Genomic DNA, 20,944 nt, shown 5'->3' on the forward strand with positions numbered 1-20,944 from the left:
AAATTGAACAGCTGCTGTCAATGGCCATTCTAAGCTGAATGTGCCTGCTCTCGTCAGATCGCAGCAGCAATGCAGCTTAAGGCTTGGCAAGTACCAGCATGGGAGAGTGGCTGGGAATCCCAAGTTCCGTTGACCTTTTTGAACCTGAAAATTGTGTTAGTTTCTCTATGAGATAGTAAAAGAAGGTTCAAATTGAAAAACTGCTGTCAACGGCCATTCTAAGCGGAATGTGCGTGCTCTTGTCAGATCGCAGCAGCGATGCAGCTTAAGGCTTGGCAAATACCAGCATGGGAGACTGGCTGGGAATCCCAAGTTCTGGTGACCTTTTTGAACCTGAAAATTGTGTTAGTTTCTCTATGAGATAGTAGAAGAAGGTTCAAATTGAACAACTGCTGTCAACGGCCATTCTAAGCTGAATGTGTGTGCTCTTTTCAGATCGCAGCAGCGATGCAGCTTATGGCTTGGCAAGTACCAGCATGGGAGACTGGCTGGGAATCCCAAGTTCTGTTGACCTTTTTGAACCTGAAAATTGTGTTAGTTTCTCTATGAGATAGTAAAAGAAGGTTCAAATTGAACAGTGTTGTCAACGGCAATTCTAAGCTGAATGTGCCTGCTCTCGTCAGATCGCAGCAGCAATGCAGCTTAAGGCTTGGCAAGTACCAGCATGGGAGACTGGCTGGGAATCCCAAGTTCTGTTGACCTTTTTGAACCTGAAAATTGTTTTAGTTTCTCTATGAGATAGTTAAAGAAGGTTTAAATTGAACAGCTGCTGTCAACGGCCATTCTAAGCTGAATGTGCCTGCTCTCGTCAGATCGCAGCAGCAATGCAGCTTAAGGCTTGGCAAGTACCAGCATGGGAGACTGGCTGGGAATTCCAAGTTCCGTGGACCTTTTTGAACCTGAAAATGTGTTAGTTTGTCTATGAGATAGTAAAAGAAGGTTCAAATTGAACAGCTGTTGTCAACGGCCATTCTAAGCTGAATGTGCCTGCTCTCGTCAGATCGCAGCAGCAATGCAGCTTAAGGCTTGGCAAGTACCAGCATGGGAGACTGGCTGGGAATCCCAAGTTCTGTTGACCTTTTTGAACCTGAAAATTGTGTTAGTTTCTCTATGAGATAGTAAAAGAAGGTTCAAATTGAACAGCTGCTGTCAACGGCCATTCTAAGCTGAATGAGCCTGCTCTCGTCAGATCGCAGCAGCAATGCAGCTTAAGGCTTGGCAAGTACCAGCATGGGAGACTGGGTAGGAATCCCAAGATCCGTTGACCTTTTTGAACCTGAAAATTGAGTTATTTTCTCTATGAGATAGTAAAAGAAGGTTCAAATTGAACAGCTGCTGTCAACGGCCATTCTAAGCTGAATGTGCCTGCTCTCGTCAGATCACAGCAGCAATGCAGCATAAGGCTTGGCAAGTACCAGCATGGGAGACTGGCTGGGAATCCCAAGTTCTGTTGACCTTTTTGAACCTGAAAATTGTGTTAGTTTCTCTATGAGATAGTTAAAGAAGGTTCAAATTGAACAGCTGCTGTCAACGGCCATTCTAAGCTGAATGTGCCTGCTCTCGTCAGATCGCAGCAGCAATGCAGCTTAAGGCTTGGCAAGTACCAGCATGGGAGACTGGCTGGGAATTCCAAGTTCCGTTGACCTTTTTGAACCTGAAAATGTGTTAGTTTGTCTATGAGATAGTAAAAGAAGGTTCAAATTGAACAGCTGCTGTCAACGGCCATTCTAAGCTGAATGTGCCTACTCTCGTCAGATCGCAGCAGCAATGCAGCTTAAGGCTTGGCAAGTACCAGCATGGGAGACTGGCTGGGAATCCCAAGTTCTGTTGACCTTTTTGAACCTGAAAATTGTGTTAGTTTCTCTATGAGATAGTTAAAGAAGGTTCAAATTGAACAGCTGCTGTCAACGGCCATTCTAAGCTGAATGTGCCTGCTCTCGTCAGATCGCAGCAGCAATGCAGCTTAAGGCTTGGCAAGTACCAGCATGGGAGACTGGCTGGGAATTCCAAGTTCCGTTGACCTTTTTGAACCTGAAAATGTGTTAGTTTCTCTATGAGATAGTAAAAGAAGGTTCAAATTGAACAGCTGCTGTCAACGGCCATTCTAAGCTGAATGTGCCTGCTCTCCTCAGATCGCAGCAGCAATGCAGCTTAAGGCTTGGCAAGTACCAGCATGGGAGACTGGCTGGAAATCCCAAGTTCCGCTGACCTTTTTGAACCTGAAAATTGTGTTAGTTTCTCTATGAGATAGTAAAAGAAGGTTCAAATTGAACAGCTGCTGTCAATGGCCATTCTAAGCTGAATGTGCCTGCTCTCGTCAGATCGCAGCAGCAATGCAGCTTAAGGCTTGGCAAGTACCAGCATGGGAGACTGGCTGGGAATCCCAAGTTCCGTTGACCTTTTTGAACCTGAAAATTGTGTTAGTTTCTCTATGAGATAGTAAAAGAAGGTTCAAATTGAAAAACTGCTGTCAACGGCCATTCTAAGCGGAATGTGCGTGTGTGTGCTCTTTTCAGATCGCAGCAGCGATGCAGCTTAAGGCTTGGCAAGTACCAGCATGGGAGACTGGCTGGGAATCCCAAGTTCTGTTGACCTTTTTGAACCTGAAAATTGTGTTAGTTTCTCTATGAGATAGTAAAAGAAGGTTCAAATTGAACAGTGTTGTCAACGGCAATTCTAAGCTGAATGTGCCTGCTCTCGTCAGATCGCAGCAGCAATGCAGCTTAAGGCTTGGCAAGTACCAGCATGGGAGACTGGCTGGGAATTCCAAGTTCCGTTGACCTTTTTGAACCTGAAAATGTGTTAGTTTCTCTATGAGATAGTAAAAGAAGGTTCAAATTGAACAGCTGCTGTCAACGGCCATTCTAAGCTGAATGTGCCTGCTCTCGTCAGATCGCAGCAGCAATGCAGTTTAAGGCTTGGCAAGTACCAGCATGGGAGACTGGCTGGGAATCCCAAGTTCCGTTGACCTTTTTGAACCTGAAAATTGTGTTAGTTTCTCTATGAGATAGTAAAAGAAGGTTCAAATTGAACAGCTGCTGTCAACGGCCATTCTAAGCTGAATGTGCCTGCTCTCGTCTGATCGCAGCAGCAATGCAGCTTAAGGCTTGGCAAGTACCAGCCTGGGAGACTGGGTAGGAATCCCAAGATCCGTTGACCTTTTTGAACCTGAAAATTGAGTTATTTTCTCTATGAGATAGTAAAAGAAGGTTCAAATTGAACAGCTGCTGTCAACGGCCATTCTAAGCTGAATGTGCCTGCTCTCGTCAGATCACAGCAGCAATGCAGCTTAAGGCTTGGCAAGTACCAGCATGGGAGACTGGCTGGGAATCCCAAGTTCTGTTGACCTTTTTGAACCTGAAAATTGTTTTAGTTTCTCTATGAGATAGTTAAAGAAGGTTCAAATTGAACAGCTGCTGTCAACGGCCATTCTAAGCTGAATGTGCCTGCTCTCGTCAGATCGCAGCAGCAATGCAGCTTAAGGCTTGGCAAGTACCAGCATGGGAGACTGGCTGGGAATTCCAAGTTCCGTAGACCTTTTTGAACCTGAAAATGTGTTAGTTTGTCTATGAGATAGTAAAAGAAGGTTCAAATTGAACAGCTGTTGTCAACGGCCATTCTAAGCTGAATGTGCCTGCTCTCGTCAGATCACAGCAGCAATGCAGCTTAAGGCTTGGCAAGTACCAGCATGGGAGACTGGCTGGGAATCCCAAGTTCTGTTTACCTTTTTGAACCTGAAAATTGTGTTAGTTTCTCTATGAGATAGTTAAAGAAGGTTCAAATTGAACAGCTGCTGTCAACGGCCATTCTAAGCTGAATGTGCCTGCTCTCGTCAGATCGCAGCAGCTTAAGGCTTGGCAAGTACCAGCATGGGAGATTGGCCGGGAATTCCAAGTTTCGTTGACCTTTTTGAACCTGAAAATGTGTTAGTTTCTCTATGAGATAGTAAAAGAAGGTTCAAATTGAACAGCTGCTGTCAACGGCCATTCTAAGCTGAATGTGCCTGCTCTCGTCAGATCGCAGCAGCAATGCAGCTTAAGGCTTGGCAAGTACCAGCATGGGAGACTGGCTGGAAATCCAAAGTTCCGTTGACCTTTTTGAACCTGAAAATTGTGTTAGTTTCTCTATGAGATAGTAAAAGAAGGTTCAAATTGAACAGCTGCTGTCAACGGCCATTCTAAGCTGAATGTGCCTGCTCTCGTCAGATCGCAGCAGCAATGCAGCTTAAGGCTTGGCAAGTACCAGCATGGGAGACTGGCTGGGAATCCCAAGTTCTGGTGACCTTTTTGAACCTGAAAATTGTGTTAGTTTCTCTATGAGATAGTAGAAGAAGGTTCAAATTGAACAACTGCTGTCAACGGCCATTCTAAGCTGAATGTGTGTGCTCTTTTCAGATCGCAGCAGCGATGCAGCTTAAGGCTTGGCAAGTACCAGCATGGGAGACTGGCTGGGAATCCCAAGTTCCGTTGACCTTTTTGAACCTGAAAATTGTGTTAGTTTCTCTATGAGATAGTAAAAGAAGGTTCAAATTGAACAGCTGCTGTCAACGGCCATTCTAAGCTGAATGTGCCTGCTCTCGTCAGATCGCAGCAGCAATGCAGCTTAAGGCTTGGCAAGTACCAGCCTGGGAGACTGGGTAGGAATCCCAAGATCCGTTGACCTTTTTGAACCTGAAAATTGAGTTATTTTCTCTATGAGATAGTAAAAGAAGGTTCAAATTAAACAGCTGCTGTCAACGGCCATTCTAAGCTGAATGTGCCTGCTCTCGTCAGATCACAGCAGCAATGCAGCTTAAGGCTTGGCAAGTACCAGCATGGGAGACTGGCTGGGAATCCCAAGTTCTGTTGACCTTTTTGAACCTGAAAATTGTGTTAGTTTCTCTATGAGATAGTTAAAGAAGGTTCAAATTGAACAGCTGCTGTCAACGGCCATTCTAAGCTGAATGTGCCTGCTCTCGTCAGATCGCAGCAGCAATGCAGCTTAAGGCTTGGCAAGTACCAGCATGGGAGACTGGCTGGGAATTCCAAGTTCCGTTGACCTTTTTGAACCTGAAAATGTGTTAGTTTGTCTATGAGATAGTAAAAGAAGGTTCAAATTGAACAGCTGCTGTCAACGGCCATTCTAAGCTGAATGTGCGTGCTCTTGTCAGATCGCAGCAGTGATGCAGCTTAAGGCTTGGCAAGTACCAGCATGGGAGACTGGCTGGGACTCCCAAGTTCTGGTGACTTTTTTGAACCTGAAAATTGTGTTAGTTTCTCTATGAGATAGTAGAAGAAGGTTCAAATTGAACAGCTGCTGTCAACGGCCATTCTAAGCTGAATGTGCCTGCTCTTGTCAGATCGCGGCAGCGATGCAGCTTAAGGCTTGGCAAGTACCAGCATGGGAGACTGGCTGGGAATCCCAAGTTCTGTTGACCTTTTTGAACCTGAAAATGTGTTAGTTTCTCTATGAGATAGTAAAAGAAGGTTCAAATTGAACAGCTGCTGTCAACGGCCATTCTAAGCTGAATGTGCGTGCTCTTGTCAGATCGCAGCAGTGATGCAGCTTAAGGCTTGGCAAGTACCAGCATGGGAGACTGGCCTGGAATCCCAAGTTCTGGTGACCTTTTGAACCTGAAAATTGTGTTAGTTTCTCTATGAGATAGCAAAAGAAGGTTCAAATTGAACAGCTGCTGTCACCGGCCATTCTAAGCTGAATGTGCCTGCTCTTGTCAGATTGCAGCAGCAATGCAGCTTAAGGCTTGGCAAGTACCAGCATGGGAGACTGGCTTGGAATCCCAAGTTCCGTTGCCCTTTTTGAACCTGAAAATTGTGTTAGTTTCTCTATGAGATAGTAAAAGAAGGTTCAAATTGAACAGCTCCTGTCAACGGCCATTCTAAGCTGAATGTGCGTGCTCTTGTCAGATCGCAGCAGTGATGCAGCTTAAGGCTTGGCAAGTACCAGCATGGGAGACTGGCTGGGAATCCCAAGTTCTGTTGACCTTTTTGAACCTGAAAATTGTGTTAGTTTCTCTATGAGATAGTTAAAGAAGGTTCAAATTGAACAGCTGCTGTCAATGGCCATTCTAAGCTGAATGTGCCTGCTCTCGTCAGATCGCAGCAGCAATGCAGCTTAAGGCTTGGCAAGTACCAGCATGGGAGACTGGCTGGGAATCCCAAGTTCCGTTGACCTTTTTGAACCTGAAAATTGTGTTAGTTTCTCTATGAGATAGTAAAAGAAGGTTCAAATTGAAAAACTGCTGTCAACGGCCATTCTAAGCGGAATGTGCGTGCTCTTGTCAGATCGCAGCAGCGATGCAGCTTAAGGCTTGGCAAATACCAGCATGGGAGACTGGCTGGGAATCCCAAGTTCCGTTGACCTTTTTGAACCTGAAAATTGTGTTAGTTTCTCTATGAGATAGTAAAAGAAGGTTCAAATTGAACAGCTGCTGTCAACGGCCATTCTAAGCTGAATGAGCCTGCTCTCGTCAGATCACAGCAGCAATGCAGCTTAAGGCTTGGCAAGTACCAGCATGGGAGACTGGCTGGGAATCCCAAGTTCTGTTGACCTTTTTGAACCTGAAAATTGTGTTAGTTTCTCTATGAGATAGTTAAAGAAGGTTCAAATTGAACAGCTGCTGTCAATGGCCATTCTAAGCTGAATGTGCCTGCTCTCGTCAGATCGCAGCAGCAATGCAGCTTAAGGCTTGGCAAGTACCAGCATGGGAGAGTGGCTGGGAATCCCAAGTTCCGTTGACCTTTTTGAACCTGAAAATTGTGTTAGTTTCTCTATGAGATAGTAAAAGAAGGTTCAAATTGAAAAACTGCTGTCAACGGCCATTCTAAGCGGAATGTGCGTGCTCTTGTCAGATCGCAGCAGCGATGCAGCTTAAGGCTTGGCAAATACCAGCATGGGAGACTGGCTGGGAATCCCAAGTTCTGGTGACCTTTTTGAACCTGAAAATTGTGTTAGTTTCTCTATGAGATAGTAGAAGAAGGTTCAAATTGAACAACTGCTGTCAACGGCCATTCTAAGCTGAATGTGTGTGCTCTTTTCAGATCGCAGCAGCGATGCAGCTTATGGCTTGGCAAGTACCAGCATGGGAGACTGGCTGGGAATCCCAAGTTCTGTTGACCTTTTTGAACCTGAAAATTGTGTTAGTTTCTCTATGAGATAGTAAAAGAAGGTTCAAATTGAACAGTGTTGTCAACGGCAATTCTAAGCTGAATGTGCCTGCTCTCGTCAGATCGCAGCAGCAATGCAGCTTAAGGCTTGGCAAGTACCAGCATGGGAGACTGGCTGGGAATCCCAAGTTCTGTTGACCTTTTTGAACCTGAAAATTGTTTTAGTTTCTCTATGAGATAGTTAAAGAAGGTTTAAATTGAACAGCTGCTGTCAACGGCCATTCTAAGCTGAATGTGCCTGCTCTCGTCAGATCGCAGCAGCAATGCAGCTTAAGGCTTGGCAAGTACCAGCATGGGAGACTGGCTGGGAATTCCAAGTTCCGTGGACCTTTTTGAACCTGAAAATGTGTTAGTTTGTCTATGAGATAGTAAAAGAAGGTTCAAATTGAACAGCTGTTGTCAACGGCCATTCTAAGCTGAATGTGCCTGCTCTCGTCAGATCGCAGCAGCAATGCAGCTTAAGGCTTGGCAAGTACCAGCATGGGAGACTGGCTGGGAATCCCAAGTTCTGTTGACCTTTTTGAACCTGAAAATTGTGTTAGTTTCTCTATGAGATAGTAAAAGAAGGTTCAAATTGAACAGCTGCTGTCAACGGCCATTCTAAGCTGAATGAGCCTGCTCTCGTCAGATCGCAGCAGCAATGCAGCTTAAGGCTTGGCAAGTACCAGCATGGGAGACTGGGTAGGAATCCCAAGATCCGTTGACCTTTTTGAACCTGAAAATTGAGTTATTTTCTCTATGAGATAGTAAAAGAAGGTTCAAATTGAACAGCTGCTGTCAACGGCCATTCTAAGCTGAATGTGCCTGCTCTCGTCAGATCACAGCAGCAATGCAGCATAAGGCTTGGCAAGTACCAGCATGGGAGACTGGCTGGGAATCCCAAGTTCTGTTGACCTTTTTGAACCTGAAAATTGTGTTAGTTTCTCTATGAGATAGTTAAAGAAGGTTCAAATTGAACAGCTGCTGTCAACGGCCATTCTAAGCTGAATGTGCCTGCTCTCGTCAGATCGCAGCAGCAATGCAGCTTAAGGCTTGGCAAGTACCAGCATGGGAGACTGGCTGGGAATTCCAAGTTTCGTTGACCTTTTTGAACCTGAAAATGTGTTAGTTTGTCTATGAGATAGTAAAAGAAGGTTCAAATTGAACAGCTGCTGTCAACGGCCATTCTAAGCTGAATGTGCCTACTCTCGTCAGATCGCAGCAGCAATGCAGCTTAAGGCTTGGCAAGTACCAGCATGGGAGACTGGCTGGGAATCCCAAGTTCTGTTGACCTTTTTGAACCTGAAAATTGTGTTAGTTTCTCTATGAGATAGTTAAAGAAGGTTCAAATTGAACAGCTGCTGTCAACGGCCATTCTAAGCTGAATGTGCCTGCTCTCGTCAGATCGCAGCAGCAATGCAGCTTAAGGCTTGGCAAGTACCAGCATGGGAGACTGGCTGGGAATTCCAAGTTCCGTTGACCTTTTTGAACCTGAAAATGTGTTAGTTTCTCTATGAGATAGTAAAAGAAGGTTCAAATTGAACAGCTGCTGTCAACGGCCATTCTAAGCTGAATGTGCCTGCTCTCCTCAGATCGCAGCAGCAATGCAGCTTAAGGCTTGGCAAGTACCAGCATGGGAGACTGGCTGGAAATCCCAAGTTCCGCTGACCTTTTTGAACCTGAAAATTGTGTTAGTTTCTCTATGAGATAGTAAAAGAAGGTTCAAATTGAACAGCTGCTGTCAATGGCCATTCTAAGCTGAATGTGCCTGCTCTCGTCAGATCGCAGCAGCAATGCAGCTTAAGGCTTGGCAAGTACCAGCATGGGAGACTGGCTGGGAATCCCAAGTTCCGTTGACCTTTTTGAACCTGAAAATTGTGTTAGTTTCTCTATGAGATAGTAAAAGAAGGTTCAAATTGAAAAACTGCTGTCAACGGCCATTATAAGCGGAATGTGCGTGTGTGTGCTCTTTTCAGATCGCAGCAGCGATGCAGCTTAAGGCTTGGCAAGTACCAGCATGGGAGACTGGCTGGGAATCCCAAGTTCTGTTGACCTTTTTGAACCTGAAAATTGTGTTAGTTTCTCTATGAGATAGTAAAAGAAGGTTCAAATTGAACAGTGTTGTCAACGGCCATTCTAAGCTGAATGTGCCTGCTCTCGTCAGATCGCAGCAGCAATGCAGTTTAAGGCTTGGCAAGTACCAGCATGGGAGACTGGCTGGGAATCCCAAGTTCCGTTGACCTTTTTGAACCTGAAAATTGTGTTAGTTTCTCTATGAGATAGTAAAAGAAGGTTCAAATTGAACAGCTGCTGTCAACGGCCATTCTAAGCTGAATGTGCCTGCTCTCGTCTGATCGCAGCAGCAATGCAGCTTAAGGCTTGGCAAGTACCAGCCTGGGAGACTGGGTAGGAATCCCAAGATCCGTTGACCTTTTTGAACCTGAAAATTGAGTTATTTTCTCTATGAGATAGTAAAAGAAGGTTCAAATTGAACAGCTGCTGTCAACGGCCATTCTAAGCTGAATGTGCCTGCTCTCGTCAGATCACAGCAGCAATGCAGCTTAAGGCTTGGCAAGTACCAGCATGGGAGACTGGCTGGGAATCCCAAGTTCTGTTGACCTTTTTGAACCTGAAAATTGTTTTAGTTTCTCTATGAGATAGTTAAAGAAGGTTCAAATTGAACAGCTGCTGTCAACGGCCATTCTAAGCTGAATGTGCCTGCTCTCGTCAGATCGCAGCAGCAATGCTGCTTAAGGCTTGGCAAGTACCAGCATGGGAGACTGGCTGGGAATTCCAAGTTCCGTAGACCTTTTTGAACCTGAAAATGTGTTAGTTTGTCTATGAGATAGTAAAAGAAGGTTCAAATTGAACAGCTGTTGTCAACGGCCATTCTAAGCTGAATGTGCCTGCTCTCGTCAGATCACAGCAGCAATGCAGCTTAAGGCTTGGCAAGTACCAGCATGGGAGACTGGCTGGGAATCCCAAGTTCTGTTTACCTTTTTGAACCTGAAAATTGTGTTAGTTTCTCTATGAGATAGTTAAAGAAGGTTCAAATTGAACAGCTGCTGTCAACGGCCATTCTAAGCTGAATGTGCCTGCTCTCGTCAGATCGCAGCAGCTTAAGGCTTGGCAAGTACCAGCATGGGAGATTGGCCGGGAATTCCAAGTTTCGTTGACCTTTTTGAACCTGAAAATGTGTTAGTTTCTCTATGAGATAGTAAAAGAAGGTTCAAATTGAACAGCTGCTGTCAACGGCCATTCTAAGCTGAATGTGCCTGCTCTCGTCAGATCGCAGCAGCAATGCAGCTTAAGGCTTGGCAAGTACCAGCATGGGAGACTGGCTGGAAATCCAAAGTTCCGTTGACCTTTTTGAACCTGAAAATTGTGTTAGTTTCTCTATGAGATAGTAAAAGAAGGTTCAAATTGAACAGCTGCTGTCAACGGCCATTCTAAGCTGAATGTGCCTGCTCTCGTCAGATCGCAGCAGCAATGCAGCTTAAGGCTTGGCAAGTACCAGCATGGGAGACTGGCTGGGAATCCCAAGTTCTGGTGACCTTTTTGAACCTGAAAATTGTGTTAGTTTCTCTATGAGATAGTAGAAGAAGGTTCAAATTGAACAACTGCTGTCAACGGCCATTCTAAGCTGAATGTGTGTGCTCTTTTCAGATCGCAGCAGCGATGCAGCTTAAGGCTTGGCAAGTACCAGCATGGGAGACTGGCTGGGAATCCCAAGTTCCGTTGACCTTTTTGAACCTGAAAATTGTGTTAGTTTCTCTATGAGATAGTAAAAGAAGGTTCAAATTAAACAGCTGCTGTCAACGGCCATTCTAAGCTGAATGTGCCTGCTCTCGTCAGATCACAGCAGCAATGCAGCTTAAGGCTTGGCAAGTACCAGCATGGGAGACTGGCTGGGAATCCCAAGTTCTGTTGACCTTTTTGAACCTGAAAATTGTGTTAGTTTCTCTATGAGATAGTTAAAGAAGGTTCAAATTGAACAGCTGCTGTCAACGGCCATTCTAAGCTGAATGTGCCTGCTCTCGTCAGATCGCAGCAGCAATGCAGCTTAAGGCTTGGCAAGTACCAGCATGGGAGACTGGCTGGGAATTCCAAGTTCCGTTGACCTTTTTGAACCTGAAAATGTGTTAGTTTGTCTATGAGATAGTAAAAGAAGGTTCAAATTGAACAGCTGCTGTCAACGGCCATTCTAAGCTGAATGTGCGTGCTCTTGTCAGATCGCAGCAGTGATGCAGCTTAAGGCTTGGCAAGTACCAGCATGGGAGACTGGCTGGGACTCCCAAGTTCTGGTGACTTTTTTGAACCTGAAAATTGTGTTAGTTTCTCTATGAGATAGTAGAAGAAGGTTCAAATTGAACAGCTGCTGTCAACGGCCATTCTAAGCTGAATGTGCCTGCTCTTGTCAGATCGCGGCAGCGATGCAGCTTAAGGCTTGGCAAGTACCAGCATGGGAGACTGGCTGGGAATCCCAAGTTCTGTTGACCTTTTTGAACCTGAAAATGTGTTAGTTTCTCTATGAGATAGTAAAAGAAGGTTCAAATTGAACAGCTGCTGTCAACGGCCATTCTAAGCTGAATGTGCGTGCTCTTGTCAGATCGCAGCAGTGATGCAGCTTAAGGCTTGGCAAGTACCAGCATGGGAGACTGGCCTGGAATCCCAAGTTCTGGTGACCTTTTGAACCTGAAAATTGTGTTAGTTTCTCTATGAGATAGCAAAAGAAGGTTCAAATTGAACAGCTGCTGTCACCGGCCATTCTAAGCTGAATGTGCCTGCTCTTGTCAGATTGCAGCAGCAATGCAGCTTAAGGCTTGGCAAGTACCAGCATGGGAGACTGGCTTGGAATCCCAAGTTCCGTTGCCCTTTTTGAACCTGAAAATTGTGTTAGTTTCTCTATGAGATAGTAAAAGAAGGTTCAAATTGAACAGCTCCTGTCAACGGCCATTCTAAGCTGAATGTGCGTGCTCTTGTCAGATCGCAGCAGTGATGCAGCTTAAGGCTTGGCAAGTACCAGCATGGGAGACTGGCTGGGAATTCCAAGTTCCGTAGACCTTTTTGAACCTGAAAATGTGTTAGTTTGTCTATGAGATAGTAAAAGAAGGTTCAAATTGAACAGCTGTTGTCAACGGCCATTCTAAGCTGAATGTGCCTGCTCTCGTCAGATCACAGCAGCAATGCAGCTTAAGGCTTGGCAAGTACCAGCATGGGAGACTGGCTGGGAATCCCAAGTTCTGTTTACCTTTTTGAACCTGAAAATTGTGTTAGTTTCTCTATGAGATAGTTAAAGAAGGTTCAAATTGAACAGCTGCTGTCAACGGCCATTCTAAGCTGAATGTGCCTGCTCTCGTCAGATCGCAGCAGCTTAAGGCTTGGCAAGTACCAGCATGGGAGATTGGCCGGGAATTCCAAGTTTCGTTGACCTTTTTGAACCTGAAAATGTGTTAGTTTCTCTATGAGATAGTAAAAGAAGGTTCAAATTGAACAGCTGCTGTCAACGGCCATTCTAAGCTGAATGTGCCTGCTCTCGTCAGATCGCAGCAGCAATGCAGCTTAAGGCTTGGCAAGTACCAGCATGGGAGACTGGCTGGAAATCCAAAGTTCCGTTGACCTTTTTGAACCTGAAAATTGTGTTAGTTTCTCTATGAGATAGTAAAAGAAGGTTCAAATTGAACAGCTGCTGTCAACGGCCATTCTAAGCTGAATGTGCCTGCTCTCGTCAGATCGCAGCAGCAATGCAGCTTAAGGCTTGGCAAGTACCAGCATGGGAGACTGGCTGGGAATCCCAAGTTCCGTTGACCTTTTTGAACCTGAAAATTGTGTTAGTTTCTCTATGAGATAGTAAAAGAAGGTTCAAATTGAACAGCTGCTGTCAACGGCCATTCTAAGCTGAATGTGCCTGCTCTCGTCTGATCGCAGCAGCAATGCAGCTTAAGGCTTGGCAAGTACCAGCCTGGGAGACTGGGTAGGAATCCCAAGATCCGTTGACCTTTTTGAACCTGAAAATTGAGTTATTTTCTCTATGAGATAGTAAAAGAAGGTTCAAATTGAACAGCTGCTGTCAACGGCCATTCTAAGCTGAATGTGCCTGCTCTCGTCAGATCACAGCAGCAATGCAGCTTAAGGCTTGGCAAGTACCAGCATGGGAGACTGGCTGGGAATCCCAAGTTCTGTTGACCTTTTTGAACCTGAAAATTGTTTTAGTTTCTCTATGAGATAGTTAAAGAAGGTTCAAATTGAACAGCTGCTGTCAACGGCCATTCTAAGCTGAATGTGCCTGCTCTCGTCAGATCGCAGCAGCAATGCAGCTTAAGGCTTGGCAAGTACCAGCATGGGAGACTGGCTGGGAATTCCAAGTTCCGTAGACCTTTTTGAACCTGAAAATGTGTTAGTTTGTCTATGAGATAGTAAAAGAAGGTTCAAATTGAACAGCTGTTGTCAACGGCCATTCTAAGCTGAATGTGCCTGCTCTCGTCAGATCACAGCAGCAATGCAGCTTAAGGCTTGGCAAGTACCAGCATGGGAGACTGGCTGGGAATCCCAAGTTCTGTTTACCTTTTTGAACCTGAAAATTGTGTTAGTTTCTCTATGAGATAGTTAAAGAAGGTTCAAATTGAACAGCTGCTGTCAACGGCCATTCTAAGCTGAATGTGCCTGCTCTCGTCAGATCGCAGCAGCTTAAGGCTTGGCAAGTACCAGCATGGGAGATTGGCCGGGAATTCCAAGTTTCGTTGACCTTTTTGAACCTGAAAATGTGTTAGTTTCTCTATGAGATAGTAAAAGAAGGTTCACATTGAACAGCTGCTGTCAACGGCCATTCTAAGCTGAATGTGCCTGCTCTCGTCAGATCGCAGCAGCAATGCAGCTTAAGGCTTGGCAAGTACCAGCATGGGAGACTGGCTGGAAATCCAAAGTTCCGTTGACCTTTTTGAACCTGAAAATTGTGTTAGTTTCTCTATGAGATAGTAAAAGAAGGTTCAAATTGAACAGCTGCTGTCAACGGCCATTCTAAGCTGAATGTGCCTGCTCTCGTCAGATCGCAGCAGCAATGCAGCTTAAGGCTTGGCAAGTACCAGCATGGGAGACTGGCTGGGAATCCCAAGTTCTGGTGACCTTTTTGAACCTGAAAATTGTGTTAGTTTCTCTATGAGATAGTAGAAGAAGGTTCAAATTGAACAACTGCTGTCAACGGCCATTCTAAGCTGAATGTGTGTGCTCTTTTCAGATCGCAGCAGCGATGCAGCTTAAGGCTTGGCAAGTACCAGCATGGGAGACTGGCTGGGAATCCCAAGTTCCGTTGACCTTTTTGAACCTGAAAATTGTGTTAGTTTCTCTATGAGATAGTAAAAGAAGGTTCAAATTGAACAGCTGCTGTCAACGGCCATTCTAAGCTGAATGTGCCTGCTCTCGTCAGATCGCAGCAGCAATGCAGCTTAAGGCTTGGCAAGTACCAGCCTGGGAGACTGGGTAGGAATCCCAAGATCCGTTGACCTTTTTGAACCTGAAAATTGAGTTATTTTCTCTATGAGATAGTAAAAGAAGGTTCAAATTAAACAGCTGCTGTCAACGGCCATTCTAAGCTGAATGTGCCTGCTCTCGTCAGATTACAGCAGCAATGCAGCTTAAGGCTTGGCAAGTACCAGCATGGGAGACTGGCTGGGAATCCCAAGTTCTGTTGACCTTTTTGAACCTGAAAATTGTGTTAGTTTCTCTATGAGATAGTTAAAGAAGGTTCAAATTGAACAGCTGCTGTCAACGGCCATTCTAAGCTGAATGTGCCTGCTCTCGTCAGATCGCAGCAGCAATGCAGCTTAAGGCTTGGCAAGTACCAGCATGGGAGACTGGCTGGGAATTCCAAGTTCCGTTGACCTTTTTGAACCTGAAAATGTGTTAGTTTGTCTATGAGATAGTAAAAGAAGGTTCAAATTGAACAGCTGCTGTCAACGGCCATTCTAAGCTGAATGTGCGTGCTCTTGTCAGATCGCAGCAGTGATGCAGCTTAAGGCTTGGCAAGTACCAGCATGGGAGACTGGCTGGGACTCCCAAGTTCTGGTGACTTTTTTGAACCTGAAAATTGTGTTAGTTTCTCTATGAGATAGTAGAAGAAGGTTCAAATTGAACAGCTGCTGTCAACGGCCATTCTAAGCTGAATGTGCCTGCTCTTGTCAGATCGCGGCAGCGATGCAGCTTAAGGCTTGGCAAGTACCAGCATGGGAGACTGGCTGGGAATCCCAAGTTCTGTTGACCTTTTTGAACCTGAAAATGTGTTAGTTTCTCTATGAGATAGTAAAAGAAGGTTCAAATTGAACAGCTGCTGTCAACGGCCATTCTAAGCTGAATGTGCGTGCTCTTGTCAGATCGCAGCAGTGATGCAGCTTAAGGCTTGGCAAGTACCAGCATGGGAGACTGGCCTGGAATCCCAAGTTCTGGTGACCTTTTGAACCTGAAAATTGTGTTAGTTTCTCTATGAGATAGCAAAAGAAGGTTCAAATTGAACAGCTGCTGTCACCGGCCATTCTAAGCTGAATGTGCCTGCTCTTGTCAGATTGCAGCAGCAATGCAGCTTAAGGCTTGGCAAGTACCAGCATGGGAGACTGGCTTGGAATCCCAAGTTCCGTTGCCCTTTTTGAACCTGAAAATTGTGTTAGTTTCTCTATGAGATAGTAAAAGAAGGTTCAAATTGAACAGCTCCTGTCAACGGCCATTCTAAGCTGAATGTGCGTGCTCTTGTCAGATCGCAGCAGTGATGCAGCTTAAGGCTTGGCAAGTACCAGCATGGGAGACTGGCTGGGAATCCCAAGTTCTGTTGACCTTTTTGAACCTGAAAATTGTGTTAGTTTCTCTATGAGATAGTTAAAGAAGGTTCAAATTGAACAGCTGCTGTCAATGGCCATTCTAAGCTGAATGTGCCTGCTCTCGTCAGATCGCAGCAGCAATGCAGCTTAAGGCTTGGCAAGTACCAGCATGGGAGACTGGCTGGGAATCCCAAGTTCCGTTGACCTTTTTGAACCTGAAAATTGTGTTAGTTTCTCTATGAGATAGTAAAAGAAGGTTCAAATTGAAAAACTGCTGTCAACGGCCATTCTAAGCGGAATGTGCGTGCTCTTGTCAGATCGCAGCAGCGATGCAGCTTAAGGCTTGGCAAATACCAGCATGGGAGACTGGCTGGGAATCCCAAGTTCCGTTGACCTTTTTGAACCTGAAAATTGTGTTAGTTTCTCTATGAGATAGTAAAAGAAGGTTCAAATTGAACAGCTGCTGTCAACGGTCATTCTAAGCTGAATGAGCCTGCTCTCGTCAGATCACAGCAGCAATGCAGCTTAAGGCTTGGCAAGTACCAGCATGGGAGACTGGCTGGGAATCCCAAGTTCTGTTGACCTTTTTGAACCTGAAAATTGTGTTAGTTTCTCTATGAGATAGTTAAAGAAGGTTCAAATTGAACAGCTGCTGTCAATGGCCATTCTAAGCTGAATGTGCCTGCTCTCGTCAGATCGCAGCAGCAATGCAGCTTAAGGCTTGGCAAGTACCAGCATGGGAGACTGGCTGGGAATCCCAAGTTCTGTTTACCTTTTTGAACCTGAAAATTGTGTTAGTTTCTCTATGAGATAGTTAAAGAAGGTTCAAATTGAACAGCTGCTGTCAACGGCCATTCTAAGCTGAATGTGCCTGCTCTCGTCAGATCGCAGCAGCTTAAGGCTTGGCAAGTACCAGCATGGGAGATTGGCCGGGAATTCCAAGTTTCGTTGACCTTTTTGAACCTGAAAATGTGTTAGTTTCTCTATGAGATAGTAAAAGAAGGTTCAAATTGAACAGCTGCTGTCAACGGCCATTCTAAGCTGAATGTGCCTGCTCTCGTCAGATCGCAGCAGCAATGCAGCTTAAGGCTTGGCAAGTACCAGCATGGGAGACTGGCTGGAAATCCAAAGTTCCGTTGACCTTTTTGAACCTGAAAATTGTGTTAGTTTCTCTATGAGATAGTAAAAGAAGGTTCAAATTGAACAGCTGCTGTCAACGGCCATTCTAAGCTGAATGTGCCTGCTCTCGTCAGATCGCAGCAGCAATGCAGCTTAAGGCTTGGCAAGTACCAGCATGGGAGACTGGCTGGGAATCCCAAGTTCTGGTGACCTTTTTGAACCTGAAAATTGTGTTAGTTTCTCTATGAGATAGTAGAAGAAGGTTCAAATTGAACAACTGCTGTCAACGGCCATTCTAAGCTGAATGTGTGTGCTCTTTTCAGATCGCAGCAGCGATGCAGCTTAAGGCTTGGCAAGTACCAGCATGGGAGACTGGCTGGGAATCCCAAGTTCCGTTGACCTTTTTGAACCTGAAAATTGTGTTAGTTTCTCTATGAGATAGTAAAAGAAGGTTCAAATTGAACAGCTGCTGTCAACGGCCATTCTAAGCTGAATGTGCCTGCTCTCGTCAGATCGCAGCAGCAATGCAGCTTAAGGCTTGGCAAGTACCAGCCTGGGAGACTGGGTAGGAATCCCAAGATCCGTTGACCTTTTTGAACCTGAAAATTGAGTTATTTTCTCTATGAGATAGTAAAAGAAGGTTCAAATTAAACAGCTGCTGTCAACGGCCATTCTAAGCTGAATGTGCCTGCTCTCGTCAGATCACAGCAGCAATGCAGCTTAAGGCTTGGCAAGTACCAGCATGGGAGACTGGCTGGGAATCCCAAGTTCTGTTGACCTTTTTGAACCTGAAAATTGTGTTAGTTTCTCTATGAGATAGTTAAAGAAGGTTCAAATTGAACAGCTGCTGTCAACGGCCATTCTAAGCTGAATGTGCCTGCTCTCGTCAGATCGCAGCAGCAATGCAGCTTAAGGCTTGGCAAGTACCAGCATGGGAGACTGGCTGGGGATTCCAAGTTCCGTTGACCTTTTTGAACCTGAAAATGTGTTAGTTTGTCTATGAGATAGTAAAAGAAGGTTCAAATTGAACAGCTGCTGTCAACGGCCATTCTAAGCTGAATGTGCGTGCTCTTGTCAGATCGCAGCAGTGATGCAGCTTAAGGCTTGGCAAGTACCAGCATGGGAGACTGGCTGGGACTCCCAAGTTCTGGTGACTTTTTTGAACCTGAAAATTGTGTTAGTTTCTCTATGAGATAGTAGAAGAAGGTTCAAATTGAACAGCTGCTGTCAACGGCCATTCTAAGCTGAATGTGCCTGCTCTTGTCAGATCGCGGCAGCGATGCAGCTTAAGGCTTGGCAAGTACCAGCATGGGAGACTGGCTGGGAATCCCAAGTTCTGTTGACCTTTTTGAACCTGAAAATGTGTTAGTTTCTCTATGAGATAGTAAAAGAAGGTTCAAATTGAACAGCTGCTGTCAACGGCCATTCTAAGCTGAATGTGCGTGCTCTTGTCAGATCGCAGCAGTGATGCAGCTTAAGGCTTGGCAAGTACCAGCATGGGAGACTGGCCTGGAATCCCAAGTTCTGGTGACCTTTTGAACCTGAAAATTGTGTTAGTTTCTCTATGAGATAGCAAAAGAAGGTTCAAATTGAACAGCTGCTGTCACCGGCCATTCTAAGCTGAATGTGCCTGCTCTTGTCAGATTGCAGCAGCAATGCAGCTTAAGGCTTGGCAAGTACCAGCATGGGAGACTGGCTTGGAATCCCAAGTTCCGTTGCCCTTTTTGAACCTGAAAATTGTGTTAGTTTCTCTATGAGATAGTAAAAGAAGGTTCAAATTGAACAGCTCCTGTCAACGGCCATTCTAAGCTGAATGTGCGTGCTCTTGTCAGATCGCAGCAGTGATGCAGCTTAAGGCTTGGCAAGTACCAGCATGGGAGACTGGCAGGGAATCCCAAGTTCTGTTGACCTTTTTAAACCTGAAAGTTGTGTTAGTTTCTCTATGAGATAGTAAAAGAAGGTTCAAATTGAACAGCTGCTGTCAATGGCCATTCTAAGCTGAATGTGCCTGCTCTCGTCAGATCGCAGCAGCAATGCAGCTTAAGGCTTGGCAAGTACCAGCATGGGAGACTGGCTGGGAATCCCAAGTTCTGTTGACCTTTTTGAACCTGAAAATTGTGTTAGTTTCTCTATGAGATAGTAAAAGAAGGTTCAAATTGAACAGCTGCTGTCAACGGCCATTCTAAGCTGAATGTGCGTGCTCTTATCAGATCGCAGCAGCGATGCAGCTTAAGGCTTGGCAAGTTCCAGCATGGGAGACTGGCTGGGAATCCCAAGTTCTGTTGACCTTTTTGAACTTGAAAATTGTTTTAGTTTCTCTATGAGATAGTAAAAGAAGGTTCAATTTGAAATGCTGCTGTCAACGGCCATTCTAAGCTGAATGTGCCTGCTCTTGTCAGATCGTAACAGCAATGCAGCTTAAGGCTTGGCAAGTACCAGCATGGGAGACTGACTGGGAATCCCAAGTTCCGTTGACCTTTTTGAACCTGAAAATTGTGTTAGTTTCTCTATGAGATAGTAAAAGAAGGTTCAAATTGAACAGCTGCTGTCAACGGCCATTCTAAGCTGAATGTGCGTGCTCTTGTCAGATCGCAGCAGCGATGCAGCTTAAGGCTTGGCAAGTACCAGCATGGGAGACTGGCTGGGAAACCCAAGTTCTGGTGACTTTTTTGAACCTGAAAATTGTGTTAGTTTCTCTATGAGATAGTAGAAGAAGGTTCAAATTGAACAACTGCTGTCAACGGCCATTCTAAGCAGAATGTGTGTGCTCTTGTCAGATCGCAGCAGCGATGCAGCTTAAGGCTTGGCAAGTACCAGCATGGGAGACTGGCAGGGAATCCCAAGTTCTGTTGACCTTTTTGAACCTGAAAATTGTGTTAGTTTCTCTATGAGATAGTAAAAGAAGGTTCAAATTGAACAGCTGCTGTCAATGGCCATTCTAAGCTGAATGTGCCTGCTCTCGTCAGATCGCAGCAGCAATGCAGCCTAAGGCTTGGCAAGTACCAGCATGGGAGACTGGCTGGGAATCCCAAGTTCCGTTGACCTTTTTGAACCTGAAAATTGTGTTAGTTTCTGTATGAGATAGTAAAAGAAGGTTCAAATTGAAAAGCTGCTGTCAACGGCAATTCTAAGCTGAATGTGCGTGCTCTTCTCAGATCGCAGCAGCGATGCAGCTTAAGGCTTGGCAAGTACCAGCATGGGAGACTGGCTGGGAATCCCAAGTTCTGGTGACCATTTTGAACCTGAAAATTGTGTTAGTTTCTCTATGAGATAGTAGAAGAAGGTTCAAATTGAACAACTGCTGTCAACGGCCATTCTAAGCTGAATGTGTGTGCTCTTTTCAGATCGCAGCAGCGATGCAGCTTAAGGCTTGGCAAGTACCAGCATGGGAGACTGGCTGGGAATCCCAAGTTCTGTTGACCTTTTTGAACCTGAAAATTGTGTTAGTTTCTCTATGAGATAGTAAAAGAAGGTTCAAATTGAACAGCTGCTGTCAACGGCAATTCTAAGCTGAATGTGCCTGCTCTCGTCAGATTGCAGCAGCAATGCAGCTTAAGGCTTGGCAAGTACCAGCATGGGAGACTGGCTGGGAATCCCAAGTTCCGTTGACCGTTTTGAACCTGAAAATTGTGTTAGTTTCTTTATGAGATAGCAAAAGAAGGTTCAAATTGAACAGCTGCTGTCAACGGCCATTCTAAGCTGAATTTGCCTGCTCTCGTCAGATCGCAGCAGCAATGCAACTTAAGGCTTGGCAAGTACCAGCATGGGAGACTGGCTGGGAATTCCAAGTTCCGTTGACCTTTTTGAACCTGAAAATGTGTTTGTTTCTCTATGAGATAGTAAAAGAAGGTTCAAATTGAACAGCTGCTGTCAACTGCC

At 45.2% G+C, this 20,944-nt stretch overlaps 74 pseudogenes; all 74 read left to right on the top strand.

The window, feature by feature from the left end:
- The first annotated feature begins 16 nt into the window (after positions 1-16).
- LOC140096243 (5S ribosomal RNA) lies at positions 17-135 on the top strand (annotated as a pseudogene).
- Positions 136-582: 447 nt separating this feature from the next.
- Positions 583-701, top strand: LOC140085453 (5S ribosomal RNA; annotated as a pseudogene).
- Positions 702-771: 70 nt separating this feature from the next.
- LOC140084690 (5S ribosomal RNA) lies at positions 772-890 on the top strand (annotated as a pseudogene).
- A 69-nt stretch (positions 891-959) lies between these two features.
- On the top strand, positions 960-1,078 carry LOC140078817 (5S ribosomal RNA; annotated as a pseudogene).
- Positions 1,079-1,148: 70 nt separating this feature from the next.
- LOC140097710 (5S ribosomal RNA) lies at positions 1,149-1,267 on the top strand (annotated as a pseudogene).
- A 70-nt stretch (positions 1,268-1,337) lies between these two features.
- On the top strand, positions 1,338-1,456 carry LOC140098278 (5S ribosomal RNA; annotated as a pseudogene).
- Positions 1,457-1,526: 70 nt separating this feature from the next.
- LOC140081211 (5S ribosomal RNA) lies at positions 1,527-1,645 on the top strand (annotated as a pseudogene).
- Positions 1,646-1,714: 69 nt separating this feature from the next.
- LOC140093881 (5S ribosomal RNA) lies at positions 1,715-1,833 on the top strand (annotated as a pseudogene).
- Positions 1,834-1,903: 70 nt separating this feature from the next.
- Positions 1,904-2,022, top strand: LOC140081223 (5S ribosomal RNA; annotated as a pseudogene).
- Positions 2,023-2,280: 258 nt separating this feature from the next.
- On the top strand, positions 2,281-2,399 carry LOC140082511 (5S ribosomal RNA; annotated as a pseudogene).
- Positions 2,400-2,663: 264 nt separating this feature from the next.
- LOC140083109 (5S ribosomal RNA) lies at positions 2,664-2,782 on the top strand (annotated as a pseudogene).
- A 69-nt stretch (positions 2,783-2,851) lies between these two features.
- Positions 2,852-2,970, top strand: LOC140083233 (5S ribosomal RNA; annotated as a pseudogene).
- A 70-nt stretch (positions 2,971-3,040) lies between these two features.
- LOC140097667 (5S ribosomal RNA) lies at positions 3,041-3,159 on the top strand (annotated as a pseudogene).
- A 70-nt stretch (positions 3,160-3,229) lies between these two features.
- Positions 3,230-3,348, top strand: LOC140090455 (5S ribosomal RNA; annotated as a pseudogene).
- Positions 3,349-3,418: 70 nt separating this feature from the next.
- LOC140082010 (5S ribosomal RNA) lies at positions 3,419-3,537 on the top strand (annotated as a pseudogene).
- Positions 3,538-3,606: 69 nt separating this feature from the next.
- LOC140096538 (5S ribosomal RNA) lies at positions 3,607-3,725 on the top strand (annotated as a pseudogene).
- Positions 3,726-3,975: 250 nt separating this feature from the next.
- Positions 3,976-4,094, top strand: LOC140098254 (5S ribosomal RNA; annotated as a pseudogene).
- Positions 4,095-4,164: 70 nt separating this feature from the next.
- On the top strand, positions 4,165-4,283 carry LOC140092803 (5S ribosomal RNA; annotated as a pseudogene).
- A 259-nt stretch (positions 4,284-4,542) lies between these two features.
- On the top strand, positions 4,543-4,661 carry LOC140097362 (5S ribosomal RNA; annotated as a pseudogene).
- Positions 4,662-4,731: 70 nt separating this feature from the next.
- LOC140090456 (5S ribosomal RNA) lies at positions 4,732-4,850 on the top strand (annotated as a pseudogene).
- A 70-nt stretch (positions 4,851-4,920) lies between these two features.
- On the top strand, positions 4,921-5,039 carry LOC140081234 (5S ribosomal RNA; annotated as a pseudogene).
- Positions 5,040-5,297: 258 nt separating this feature from the next.
- LOC140094451 (5S ribosomal RNA) lies at positions 5,298-5,416 on the top strand (annotated as a pseudogene).
- A 446-nt stretch (positions 5,417-5,862) lies between these two features.
- LOC140095572 (5S ribosomal RNA) lies at positions 5,863-5,981 on the top strand (annotated as a pseudogene).
- A 70-nt stretch (positions 5,982-6,051) lies between these two features.
- Positions 6,052-6,170, top strand: LOC140082512 (5S ribosomal RNA; annotated as a pseudogene).
- A 259-nt stretch (positions 6,171-6,429) lies between these two features.
- On the top strand, positions 6,430-6,548 carry LOC140095180 (5S ribosomal RNA; annotated as a pseudogene).
- A 70-nt stretch (positions 6,549-6,618) lies between these two features.
- Positions 6,619-6,737, top strand: LOC140096244 (5S ribosomal RNA; annotated as a pseudogene).
- A 447-nt stretch (positions 6,738-7,184) lies between these two features.
- Positions 7,185-7,303, top strand: LOC140085454 (5S ribosomal RNA; annotated as a pseudogene).
- Positions 7,304-7,373: 70 nt separating this feature from the next.
- LOC140084692 (5S ribosomal RNA) lies at positions 7,374-7,492 on the top strand (annotated as a pseudogene).
- Positions 7,493-7,561: 69 nt separating this feature from the next.
- LOC140078818 (5S ribosomal RNA) lies at positions 7,562-7,680 on the top strand (annotated as a pseudogene).
- Positions 7,681-7,750: 70 nt separating this feature from the next.
- LOC140097711 (5S ribosomal RNA) lies at positions 7,751-7,869 on the top strand (annotated as a pseudogene).
- Positions 7,870-7,939: 70 nt separating this feature from the next.
- LOC140098279 (5S ribosomal RNA) lies at positions 7,940-8,058 on the top strand (annotated as a pseudogene).
- Positions 8,059-8,128: 70 nt separating this feature from the next.
- On the top strand, positions 8,129-8,247 carry LOC140082947 (5S ribosomal RNA; annotated as a pseudogene).
- Positions 8,248-8,316: 69 nt separating this feature from the next.
- On the top strand, positions 8,317-8,435 carry LOC140093882 (5S ribosomal RNA; annotated as a pseudogene).
- A 70-nt stretch (positions 8,436-8,505) lies between these two features.
- Positions 8,506-8,624, top strand: LOC140081246 (5S ribosomal RNA; annotated as a pseudogene).
- Positions 8,625-8,882: 258 nt separating this feature from the next.
- Positions 8,883-9,001, top strand: LOC140082514 (5S ribosomal RNA; annotated as a pseudogene).
- A 264-nt stretch (positions 9,002-9,265) lies between these two features.
- LOC140083236 (5S ribosomal RNA) lies at positions 9,266-9,384 on the top strand (annotated as a pseudogene).
- A 70-nt stretch (positions 9,385-9,454) lies between these two features.
- On the top strand, positions 9,455-9,573 carry LOC140097668 (5S ribosomal RNA; annotated as a pseudogene).
- A 70-nt stretch (positions 9,574-9,643) lies between these two features.
- Positions 9,644-9,762, top strand: LOC140090457 (5S ribosomal RNA; annotated as a pseudogene).
- A 70-nt stretch (positions 9,763-9,832) lies between these two features.
- On the top strand, positions 9,833-9,951 carry LOC140089429 (5S ribosomal RNA; annotated as a pseudogene).
- A 69-nt stretch (positions 9,952-10,020) lies between these two features.
- On the top strand, positions 10,021-10,139 carry LOC140096539 (5S ribosomal RNA; annotated as a pseudogene).
- A 250-nt stretch (positions 10,140-10,389) lies between these two features.
- Positions 10,390-10,508, top strand: LOC140098255 (5S ribosomal RNA; annotated as a pseudogene).
- Positions 10,509-10,578: 70 nt separating this feature from the next.
- Positions 10,579-10,697, top strand: LOC140092804 (5S ribosomal RNA; annotated as a pseudogene).
- Positions 10,698-10,956: 259 nt separating this feature from the next.
- Positions 10,957-11,075, top strand: LOC140090460 (5S ribosomal RNA; annotated as a pseudogene).
- A 70-nt stretch (positions 11,076-11,145) lies between these two features.
- Positions 11,146-11,264, top strand: LOC140081257 (5S ribosomal RNA; annotated as a pseudogene).
- A 258-nt stretch (positions 11,265-11,522) lies between these two features.
- On the top strand, positions 11,523-11,641 carry LOC140094452 (5S ribosomal RNA; annotated as a pseudogene).
- A 446-nt stretch (positions 11,642-12,087) lies between these two features.
- Positions 12,088-12,206, top strand: LOC140096302 (5S ribosomal RNA; annotated as a pseudogene).
- A 69-nt stretch (positions 12,207-12,275) lies between these two features.
- On the top strand, positions 12,276-12,394 carry LOC140096542 (5S ribosomal RNA; annotated as a pseudogene).
- A 250-nt stretch (positions 12,395-12,644) lies between these two features.
- LOC140098256 (5S ribosomal RNA) lies at positions 12,645-12,763 on the top strand (annotated as a pseudogene).
- Positions 12,764-12,833: 70 nt separating this feature from the next.
- Positions 12,834-12,952, top strand: LOC140088233 (5S ribosomal RNA; annotated as a pseudogene).
- A 70-nt stretch (positions 12,953-13,022) lies between these two features.
- On the top strand, positions 13,023-13,141 carry LOC140097669 (5S ribosomal RNA; annotated as a pseudogene).
- A 70-nt stretch (positions 13,142-13,211) lies between these two features.
- On the top strand, positions 13,212-13,330 carry LOC140090461 (5S ribosomal RNA; annotated as a pseudogene).
- A 70-nt stretch (positions 13,331-13,400) lies between these two features.
- LOC140082011 (5S ribosomal RNA) lies at positions 13,401-13,519 on the top strand (annotated as a pseudogene).
- Positions 13,520-13,588: 69 nt separating this feature from the next.
- LOC140096543 (5S ribosomal RNA) lies at positions 13,589-13,707 on the top strand (annotated as a pseudogene).
- A 250-nt stretch (positions 13,708-13,957) lies between these two features.
- LOC140098257 (5S ribosomal RNA) lies at positions 13,958-14,076 on the top strand (annotated as a pseudogene).
- A 70-nt stretch (positions 14,077-14,146) lies between these two features.
- Positions 14,147-14,265, top strand: LOC140092806 (5S ribosomal RNA; annotated as a pseudogene).
- Positions 14,266-14,524: 259 nt separating this feature from the next.
- On the top strand, positions 14,525-14,643 carry LOC140097375 (5S ribosomal RNA; annotated as a pseudogene).
- A 70-nt stretch (positions 14,644-14,713) lies between these two features.
- LOC140097444 (5S ribosomal RNA) lies at positions 14,714-14,832 on the top strand (annotated as a pseudogene).
- A 70-nt stretch (positions 14,833-14,902) lies between these two features.
- On the top strand, positions 14,903-15,021 carry LOC140081268 (5S ribosomal RNA; annotated as a pseudogene).
- A 258-nt stretch (positions 15,022-15,279) lies between these two features.
- LOC140094455 (5S ribosomal RNA) lies at positions 15,280-15,398 on the top strand (annotated as a pseudogene).
- Positions 15,399-15,844: 446 nt separating this feature from the next.
- On the top strand, positions 15,845-15,963 carry LOC140095573 (5S ribosomal RNA; annotated as a pseudogene).
- A 70-nt stretch (positions 15,964-16,033) lies between these two features.
- LOC140082515 (5S ribosomal RNA) lies at positions 16,034-16,152 on the top strand (annotated as a pseudogene).
- Positions 16,153-16,411: 259 nt separating this feature from the next.
- Positions 16,412-16,530, top strand: LOC140093106 (5S ribosomal RNA; annotated as a pseudogene).
- Positions 16,531-16,600: 70 nt separating this feature from the next.
- Positions 16,601-16,719, top strand: LOC140092468 (5S ribosomal RNA; annotated as a pseudogene).
- Positions 16,720-16,969: 250 nt separating this feature from the next.
- LOC140098259 (5S ribosomal RNA) lies at positions 16,970-17,088 on the top strand (annotated as a pseudogene).
- A 70-nt stretch (positions 17,089-17,158) lies between these two features.
- Positions 17,159-17,277, top strand: LOC140092808 (5S ribosomal RNA; annotated as a pseudogene).
- Positions 17,278-17,536: 259 nt separating this feature from the next.
- LOC140097377 (5S ribosomal RNA) lies at positions 17,537-17,655 on the top strand (annotated as a pseudogene).
- Positions 17,656-17,725: 70 nt separating this feature from the next.
- LOC140090462 (5S ribosomal RNA) lies at positions 17,726-17,844 on the top strand (annotated as a pseudogene).
- Positions 17,845-17,914: 70 nt separating this feature from the next.
- Positions 17,915-18,033, top strand: LOC140089182 (5S ribosomal RNA; annotated as a pseudogene).
- Positions 18,034-18,291: 258 nt separating this feature from the next.
- LOC140094457 (5S ribosomal RNA) lies at positions 18,292-18,410 on the top strand (annotated as a pseudogene).
- A 446-nt stretch (positions 18,411-18,856) lies between these two features.
- LOC140098784 (5S ribosomal RNA) lies at positions 18,857-18,975 on the top strand (annotated as a pseudogene).
- Positions 18,976-19,045: 70 nt separating this feature from the next.
- On the top strand, positions 19,046-19,164 carry LOC140083679 (5S ribosomal RNA; annotated as a pseudogene).
- Positions 19,165-19,990: 826 nt separating this feature from the next.
- On the top strand, positions 19,991-20,109 carry LOC140091710 (5S ribosomal RNA; annotated as a pseudogene).
- Positions 20,110-20,557: 448 nt separating this feature from the next.
- On the top strand, positions 20,558-20,676 carry LOC140093577 (5S ribosomal RNA; annotated as a pseudogene).
- Positions 20,677-20,746: 70 nt separating this feature from the next.
- LOC140093395 (5S ribosomal RNA) lies at positions 20,747-20,865 on the top strand (annotated as a pseudogene).
- Positions 20,866-20,944: the final 79 nt, after the last annotated feature.

Source organism: Engystomops pustulosus, chromosome 9 (assembly GCF_040894005.1).
Source record: "Engystomops pustulosus chromosome 9, aEngPut4.maternal, whole genome shotgun sequence".
Taxonomy (NCBI): domain Eukaryota; kingdom Metazoa; phylum Chordata; class Amphibia; order Anura; family Leptodactylidae; genus Engystomops; species Engystomops pustulosus.